Source organism: Corvus brachyrhynchos, unplaced genomic scaffold, assembly GCF_000691975.1.
Source record: "Corvus brachyrhynchos isolate BGI_N302 unplaced genomic scaffold, ASM69197v1 scaffold9, whole genome shotgun sequence".
Taxonomy (NCBI): domain Eukaryota; kingdom Metazoa; phylum Chordata; class Aves; order Passeriformes; family Corvidae; genus Corvus; species Corvus brachyrhynchos.
In genome coordinates, this window is record NW_008240037.1 from 195,291 (window position 1) to 205,196 (window position 9,906).

The 9,906-nt window shown below is 42.3% G+C and overlaps 1 pseudogene; it reads right to left on the bottom strand.

Annotated features, from left to right (window-relative positions):
• Positions 1-8,180: 8,180 nt before the first annotated feature.
• Positions 8,181-9,158, bottom strand: LOC108449053 (annotated as a pseudogene).
• Between the last annotated feature and the right edge of the window lie 748 nt (positions 9,159-9,906).

Consider the following 9,906-nt stretch of genomic DNA (forward strand, 5'->3'; position numbering starts at 1 on the left):
AGGCTGGGACGTTCGGGCGGAGATTCAGCTGAGGCTGCTGCCACCCTTGAGGTGCTGGTGGGACCCTGAGGCCGGCGTGGCTCAGCCCAAACCGAGGAAAAAACACCATGCAGCCGGCAACAAAAGACAGGGAGAGTCTTTCCCCAATGCAGAGCCCAAACAAGATCAACTCCTCAGCTGAAAATTTACAGATACCAACTTTCTTGCAAGTCAGAGAAAAGGGAAAGTGATGTCATGTGAGGAGGCTAACATGGAGGGTGCACTACCGTGGGTGGAGGAGGGGAGAAACAGGAGGCACTCCAAGCGCTGGAGCTGAAATTCTCCTGTAAACTGTCGTGAGGACTATAATATAGCAAATTGTTTTCCCTATAATTCATGAGATGAGGTACATGAGGGGGTGCAGAAATCCACACGCAGCCCGTGAAAAAAGTACTCATGCCGGAGCCCATAGATGCTGTGAAAGGCTTTTAGAGATTGAAGAAGAGAGCCTTTGCTTTCAGGCTGGAATAGCTCATCCTTATAAGACTAAAACCCCATGACTATTATGATCCATGATGGCAGTTGTGGTAAGACTGCAAAACTTCATAGGATGGATTTTTTTCACTGCAGCAGATTTGGGAAGACTTTTTTATGAAGTCTGAAACCACGCTAGAGAAGTTTGCAGAGAACTATCTCCCATGGGACAGATCCCACGGCACAGCAGAAGAAACTCTTTTCTTTAAACATAAAGAAAGACTTATGAAACACTGACCAAAACCCCATGTTTTGTTTCCCTTGCACAAGTTGGTGGAGAGAAGCAGGTACTGGAAGAGAAAGGTGTTCTGAAAGTTTGCTTTGGCTTCTCATTATTCTTTTTACTTTTAATTCCGCTAGTAATAAATTTTCTTTATACTGTTTAAGTGGGGACTTCTTTTGCCTTGAAGTTTTTCTGTTTTCCTCAATAATCCTTATTTCACCTTATGAAAATGAAGTTTCAATTTTCCCCTTCTCTGCTTAGGTATAGCAGAGGCAAATAAGTGAATAGTTTTTGTAGTGCTGGCACCATTATGTTGCAGTGGGGATCCTGCAACATGCATATACCAAACCAGGAGTCCCGTGGAAAGGAAATATATATGGACAGACAGATTCTTGGTAGATGTTTCAGAGATGTTTATTTCTCCAGCCGCATGGCCGGAGCTCTGCTGAGGAACGGTCCCAGTCACCGGACCAAGGGTCCTTCTGCCCGCGCAGGGAACACAAACCAACCAATGGGAACGAGGCTGAGCAGGGGCAGGGAAACCCCGTGTCTGTCCCCTCAGGGCCCCTCTCCCAGGGCTACACGGCAGGGGAGGGACCCCAACATGGTACTATGTGCCTAACCCTAAGTAAGTAATTCTTGTTCTAGGTAACACTCATAATCTCAAAGAGGTTGGAAAATAAATTCGATTTCAAAAGATATGCTCAATCGCAGTTCAGTATGCAGAACTAATAAATGAGTAATAGAAATCTTCAATTTAATAGTCCACTTATTAAATCAGATGAGCTGTTTTCTCATACATCTACACTTTTTTTTTTTTTAATAATTAAGTTAGATCCATTAAATGGTTCCAGAGAAAGTGGTGTCATTTTTAATTCTACTTTACAAAATGGCCTAGCCACCTATTGTTCTAATGTTCTAAACACCTGTGTTTTTCCTTTCAAATGCAAACTTTTCTTACCTTAGAAAAGTTAGGGAGATGAAGAAAGGATTTAACGTCTCTATTGAGATAGCCACAAAACAAAATGCAGTGATACTTGAAGAGATCCTCCTGTAAACTAGCTAACCCCTTTGCATTCTTCGCGGATGTCAAAGTGTACATCAAATCAGTGGGAGCAAGGATACACAAACAATGCTTGATTGATCACACTGGCAGAAGGATGCCCTTACAGCTTTTCTATCATGCTACCCTGCAAAACAGGCATCAGTGTTTGACAATACTTCTGCATAATGGATCATACTTAAAAGGGAATGTGACTTGCAGACCACGTGTCTCCAGTTAAACAGCAACCTCATGGCAACAGCAACATGTGTTTATACGGAAAAATAGTATTGGGAAAGTATTTTCTCTATTCCCTAGTGTCATTTAAAGTGATTTAATATTTAGAAGGAAAGGAAGTCACCCCATATGTCTGGTGTGGCCTTAGCAGACCACTGACTGCATACTGGGAACAACTGTTCTAAATCATGTGAAATTTGCAAGAAGTAAAGATCCACGTCTTGCTGAGTTCTGAGTTCTGAGTGCTTACAGGGTTTTTTTTTGAATGCTTTCTGCTCATCAGAGGAAGCCAAGGTCAGTAGTGTATCATACACTAGAGCAAGGACATTAATCTTACTTTATACTAGACTATTTCTGGAGTGAGGAGACCAGACTTGCTTCATTTAAAATGTACCTTAAGTGACTGATATTAAATTTACTGAAACAAATGGTACAACTGAATATTTGCCTTGGCTTTGCAAGATACTGGTACCTCAGAGATCACAGCTTGAGAGCTGCTGGCAATACATTTATTTTAGAAGGTGCTACTAATATACCTTGAATTCAAAGTACTAAGGAAGCAAACTAATAGGATGTATAAGATCCCTTGATTCATAACCAAGTTTTTCCTACTTCTAGTTTTTAAATTCTTCTTTTGGTTTGAGTTTATATCTATATTATGTGTTATTTACAACTCATGACTGAAACAACTCTGTTCTTTTCTTTATAAATGCAAACTTCAATTTTCATTTCAGATGCAAAAAGGAAATTAATTTTAATTTCAACTCACAAAAATTTGTAACAACTTTCAGAGACACAGTCTCCTTCATTTTTTTATCCTTTTCAATATTTGCAGCAGAAGTCAATCAAATAGCTGAATCACAGTGCAAACACTGAGTCCCACTAGAATCGCACATAGAATTCTACTGGGTCATCAGATGCCAGTATGAAAAGCGGATTTGAAAACACTTTTGGTATTCATCCCTTCATTTAGCATAGTTGATTTAAAGCTAACTTATCCCTGTCTGCTCATATAACGCACTAACCCATTCACACAAAAGTATTCACCTCTGCCTAGGTGTGAGAACTTTGCAACTTCTGCTAGTTACCAAACATATATAATTTAAATATGTCCCTTTTCTGGGTGAAATATGAGTCGCCATCCAGCTTTGCCAAAATTGATAGAATTTTTTCCCAAATTCATGGTTATGTGACACAACATGATAAAATTCCTTTAGTTATAAGACTCTAATCTCATCAAAACAATTTCATCTACCACTGATTTACCATGGACTGTGGTTGACTGTGTGACCAGGGTGTCACTCCAGTCTGAAGGACTGGTCTGTGTAGCCACTGATATGTACATTAACCGCATTGATCGTCCCTTTTTGTCAAATTTGGTCAGATCAGTCAGTTACAGTGAGGGTGGTATAAGCTGACAGTATACCCTCAGTAACTGTCAAACTGTGCCCAGCTAAAACCCATGGGTCAGGGTCTGGATAATACATTGAATTTGCTGCCACGCATTTGTTTCACCATATTTAGTACTACTGCTGGTTGGTGAGTCCAAGTGGTAGGGAGAGAGTAGTTATCACTGCATAACACTGGGGAAGAGGAGTTGGCTTGACCTAAGTTGGAACATCAGCACTTTCTGAAATGTAAAAATCTTTGAGTTATCTCAAATTGGGCAACCATCAATCCTAAACCTTCAAATTCTGGTGCTTAATGATTAAAACATAAATGATAATGTTTAAACGATTCTGCTGAAAGTAATAAAAGTAGGTTAAATCACAAAGGCAAGCTTTCCTCATAGACTGGTTAAGTCTCCTTGAAAAGGGGAAGGAGGGAGAGGAAGATTACAAGGAAGGGACGGAGTCATGTTTCATTGGTTTTCTGGAGAAGCTGAACTTCTTGATACACTGTTCTTGGGGAGAGAGGAGGAGAATGAGGTCATCTGCTACAGTAGTACCTGTCTGTACATCTGTGTACAGTAGTACAGAAAGGCATCACCTTCACGGAGCATTTAGTGGAGACGGGGAAACACAGGTCAGTGGAGGGAGTAAATACGACAATAGAGCTTATAATGACAGAATTTATCCTGCAGCAGTTAACATGACAAAATACTAGACTTGTTTTCTCCTTTCCAGATTAAAGCACTTCTATTCACAGCAGGTGATTGTCGCATGACAATGGTGATGGAAGAGACAGGGCAGATTGCTTGGATGCAATAAGCTAATTTTATTGATACAGAGCTGAGTATTTATACCTTTTCAGCAGTAACTGAAAACAGATTCTTATATAAGCAGCAATCACTGTAACAACCATATCTGTTTCTTAATAACATTGCAAAACTAAAAGCTAGCACTAACCGTCACAGGTACATACCAAGCATGCCGTTCCCTTGTACTAACTATTTCGTGGTAGGCTGTACTGCCTGCCACGGTTTGCAGCCTAGCAGCATTAGTGCGTCCACTTCTGACATGAGTTTAGCAGTGCTCTCACTTCTGCTTTCTAGCTGTATCTCCACATCTCCCCCTTTCTTGTCTACGAGTAAAATTTTCTTTGTTGACTTATCAATCAGTCTCTGAACACATTGCAAAACACATGGCAGACAAATCATCGTAAGCAGCAGCATGGCTAAAATATAAATTCCTGCTTTAGCTAAATGCTTAAGCCAGCCAGTAAGTCCCCATCCTCAAAGTTTTTTACAAAGCCAGTCGTTATCAATTACAACTCTCAATTTGGTGACACTATCTCGAAGGGCATGAATAGACAAAGAGTAATCAGACAAGTTCATGTGGGGAAACACAAAAGGTGGAAAGGATTTTAGGCGTGAGAAATAAAAGCAGGTTTCAGAAAATAAAGCAAAAGGATTTAGGATTCAGCTTTGACTGTGAAAAGATAGAAGATACAGTTATATAGCAAACAAGGACATTAAAACAATGGTTAGAGTTTCTAGGTTTGGCCTAGATAGACTTTGAAGTTGCAAAAAAATATTCTTAGCAAGATAGATAAGTTTAAGCCTTATAATGGAATATTGTGTATTGTTAAGGCATAACAAGCCAGCATTGTGTTTAACAGTTGTACGTGCGCTATTATGGATTGGTTAAGACAGCTGTCTGCAACTTTTAGAAGCATGCTGATTGGCCAAAAAGCTTTTAAGAATGCTCTGTAACCAGGAAATTTTTGGATGCCCTTGGCAGCGCGAGCTTTGTACCATCTCTGTCTCAACTCGGTATGTGAGACTGATAATGGAATAAAATAATAAAAGGCTCCTGGAGCGCCAGTCCAGGCTCCCCGTCCCATTTGTCGATGAAGATGCCGACACAGTTCATGCAGCATAAGCCTTCAAATTCGTCACAACCGTGCCCATGTGCCAAAAGCAAAAAGTCAATTGCAGCTCTATTCTGCAGTGTAGCATGTCTCACACTATCAACGTCTGTTAATAAGCCTGTTAAAGCAGAGCTAGTAGCATTAGTTTGTTTTGCAAGCCAGCAGCCAAGGTTATTCAGGGTTTTTAGTGCATGTGCCATTCCAATAGAAGGAATAATAGAGGCAAACACTTGGGCTCTTAGGTTCCAAGATTGAACATTATCATCACAATCCTGGCTATATGTGCATGTGCTGCATTTTGCTCGCACCAGCGAGTGCAAAGATGGTAAGTTTCCCTGAAAAGAGTGAAAAATGGTTAGTCACCCAAAAGTACAAGGACCTCCTATTTCCCTACCCAGTATTCCCTTCCAAGCTCTGTTTCCACATATCAAAAATATGTTGTCTAATAATCCAATAGCAGCGCTTCCAGGAGTAATTGGTTGGGGGAAAGTATGGTTACACCAGGCAGAAGCATTGGCATAAATTCCATCCCATTCACTTTCCCCTAAGGGCATAGCTACCAAACAGGTTTGGAAAGGGTCACCAGGGAAGGCCATGGATGGGCACAGCGTAGACTGTGCTAGCTTCAGCTAGCGTAAGCCAAACATTGCATTCTGGGAGGGGTGGCATTGCGACCACCTCTCCTTCATCAAGAAGGAGTCCTACTAAGAGGACCAGCCTGAAAAGGCAGATCTAGCTCCCAAAAGTACCATTGTGGAAGCCAGCCACACTCTTTTCCACACACAAGTTTTAAAATAATACAGTTACCATAAGAATAGCATAGCACAAAGGATCACACTGTGGACAGTTGCCACAGCGGCGATGCGACATGCAATACCATCACTTCTGACACTTTTGACACTGACACAAAACCCACACTTGATGGGAATAATTTTTGCAAATAAAACAAGGAATAGGGTTATTCTCAAGTCCAAGTCTCTCCTTAAACCATTTCCAATACTGCTCACTAAGAGAGACTTGATCTGCAATTATAGCTTCTATTTCCGTTGGAGTGGGTCATCCCCGGAAATCAAAAAGTGGTGTAAAGTCGATAAGTCCTCTGGAATCATGTAAAAGCTGGTTGAGCTGGTGGTCAGGTGGAGATGTCCTCTGCGATCTCTGGAACCGAGGCAGAGACTGGAATGGCTGGGGTCTCTGCTGATAGTGTGCCAGGGTGGTCAAGATCCTCAAGATCCTCAGGAGAAGTTTTCAAGGATTCCCTGAAGGGTCTCATGTTCTTAGCTGGGATCCACCTTCTCTGTAGAAACACAGGTAAAACCCCTTCCCCATGTGATGAGGGGATAAGGTCCCATGATCTTACCTGTTTCTGGGTCCTTAACAAGGACTGGGGCCTTCTGTTTAACCTCTAACTGTCGGTTATTGCTGAAGTGCCTTACAATCGGAGGGTTGGGATCCATCAGGGAACAATTTAAAAGCTTAAAAACATACAATGCCTTCTGTAAGCCTTCAGCTGGAGTAGCATTCCCCATTCCCCCTTTCTGTTGTAGTAAAAGATGCTTTAGTGAACAGTGGGCTCATTCAATGATAGCTTGGCCTGTGGAGGAATGAGTAATCCCCGTTTTGTGTGTCACTCCCCAGAGGGCAAGAAAATGTACAACTCTCTGGGAAATATACGCTGGGCCATTATCAGTTTTGATCTGTGAAGGAATTCCCAAGACTGCAAAGGCACTCATAAAGTGACAGCAAACATCTTTTGCCTAATCTCCTGTATGACAGGATGCAAACAGGGCACCTGAAAAGCTGTCTATAGAGGAATGTATATACTTAAGTTTGCCAAATTCAGGACAATGAGTAACATCTGTTTGCCAAATTTTGAGGCTCTGGAGTCCTCTAGGGTTAACACCTCCAGCGAAAGAGGGAAAGGAGTGTCTTTGACAGTCTGGGCACACAGCCACAATGCTAGAGGCTTGGCGAGAAGGCAAAGCAAAAGTTCTTGCAAGTGCAGCAGCATTCTGATGAAAAAATGAGTGACTGATTTTTGCCTGGGAAAAGCAGTCAGATAACCCTTGCGCAGGTAGCATAAGTAAATCTGCCTGGTGATTTCCTTCTGCAATAAAACCAGGCAAGGTAGTGTGAGATCTAACATGCATTACAAAATACAAATCTTGTCTATTATCTAAAAGGAAAACAAGTTGTTGCAGCCAATAAAACAAGTCTGTGTTAGGCACATCTTTTAACACAGCAGCTTCCGCTCTTTCCACAAGTCCTGCAACATAAGCAGAATCAGTTATTAGGTTAAAAGGAATAGGCCAGCATTAAAAGGCTCTAATTCAGCAATTTGAGGGGATCCTGAAACGGTGAAATCTGAGTCCCATCGGTTGAGATTTGAGTCCCACCACAGCATCACGGACATGAGGGTGCAACCAGATCCATCTGTCAACACAGTTAACGCAATGGGACTCCGCTTCTCTTGGGTTGTGTTAAAAGATTAAAACCTGCTGCCACGACCTTGTGTTTTGGGGGATATGTAGAAAGTTGTCCAGAGAAATTGGTGAAAGTCATCTGAAACACTTCAGACTGTTGAAGTAGCCACTGTAAATAAACAGCAGTAATAGGCAAGCAAATCAAACAGAAATCTACACCTGCAAGTGTAACAAGTCTCTGTCTAGCTTTTACAATGAGCAAAGCAAGCATTTCACATTGGGTACTGACAGTTTTGGACATGTGGTGTGGCAGAAAAATCCATTCAATGATTAATAGAGGATCTGGCAAACTAAGGTCCCACTGAAAAATTAAAGCGTGGGGCTGCTTGGCCAGATTTAAAATTATTAAAGAAACAGGCAACTCAGTAGCCTAGCGGGCCGCTTGCTGGTTTGAAATAGCATTAGCTGCCTTTTGCAATGCTTGGCGAGCTTCCAGTGTAAGCTGCTGAGGTGATAATAAATCTGGTTCCCCTTTTAACAGAGCAAACAAAGGGCTCAAGTCTGCATTTGAGATTCCTAACAGGTGATGAACCCAATTAATTGTCCCCAAAAGTTTCTGAGCATCATGCAAAGTACAAATGTTGGTTTGAATTTGTAAAGGTTGAGGAGAAATACTCTGGGTCCTAATTCGCCAGCCCAGGTATTTCCAAGGGGGTTGATGCTGAATTTTTTCAGGAGCAACATAAAGTCCTGCTTGGGTTACAGCATTGCTGACAAGGGCTAAGGCTTTCTCCATAACTTCTTGTTTCTCTGCAGCAATTAGGATGTCATCCATATAATGATATAAAAGAGTGTCAAGCATGTCCAGGTGAATGGGGCTGAGGATTTTTGCAACAAACCACTGGCAAATAGTGGGGCTATTTTTCATGCCTTGGGGCAGGACAACCTAGTGATATCTTTGCAAGGGTGCCTGCATATTGGTGCTCAGGACAGAAAAGGCAAATTTTGATGCATCCTCAGGATTCAAGGGAATATCAAAAAAGCAATCCTTTAAATCGATGGCTGTCAAATGCCAGTCTCAAGGGATCATGGTAGGAGATGGGAGGCCAGGCTGGAGGGCTCCCTTGTCCTCCATAACAGCATTAATTTTATGGAGGTCATGGAGCAAGCGCCCCTTGCCAGTTTGTTTTTTAATGACAAACTGGTGAATTCCAAGGACTGGTGGAGGCGACTATGTGTCCCTTTTGAAGCTGTTCCTGGACCAATTCAGTGAGTGCACGTGCAGTTTAGGTAATGACAGGGACCACTGGTCCACCCAAATAGGGGCATCAGTTTTGCAGGTTAATTTCAGGGTGTTGCATGCTTCAATGGTCCCCATTAAAAATCCGACTGAATTCTGAAACCCCATTGAGAGAGTACATCTTGTCCCCACAACACTATGGGCACAGGTAGAACAAATGGCCTTACAGAGGCTGTGTGGTTTTCTGGTCCTGTCACTTGAATCAGATGGCGACTTTGATAACTGCAACTGCTTCCTCCTATCCTGGTGAGGGCCACGGGCACCTCCATGAGGGCCCAGTTAGGGGGCCACTTATCTTGAGAAATGACAGTAATGTTAGCTCCGGTATCTAAAATACCGGTGAGCGTTATTTGTTGTCCCTGTAATAACAGGGTGCATTGGCAGGTAGGACACTTGTCTGAAATTGTTTGTGCCCATAGTATTTGTGGGGTTCCTATAGAACTATATCCTCCCACCTTGGTGCTGTATTTTTCTACAGAAGATGGTGAATCATGTGGAAGAGGGATTAATTTAGCTATGCAGGTCCTTTGCAGGATAAAACGTGGATTAGGGGTCCAAACAATGTTCTTAAGTTCGTCATTAAAATCTAAGTCCCTGACCACAGGGAGAACAGAAAGTCCTGGAAGGCTAGTTGAGGACCTTCCTAAAAGTAGGGCACTTTTTTGGCGCCCTAGTGGTCCAAAAATTCCTGTAGGAAGTAAATGAACAGAAGAATCATTTAACCTTACTGTGGCTGAGGTGTGCAAGTCCAATCCAGCACTTCCTGCAGTTGCTGGGCAAAGACTTGAGGGAAGCTCCCGTTGAGCATCTGTGGGGCTGACATCTGCGAGGCTGGCATCTGCGGAGGCGGTTGAGG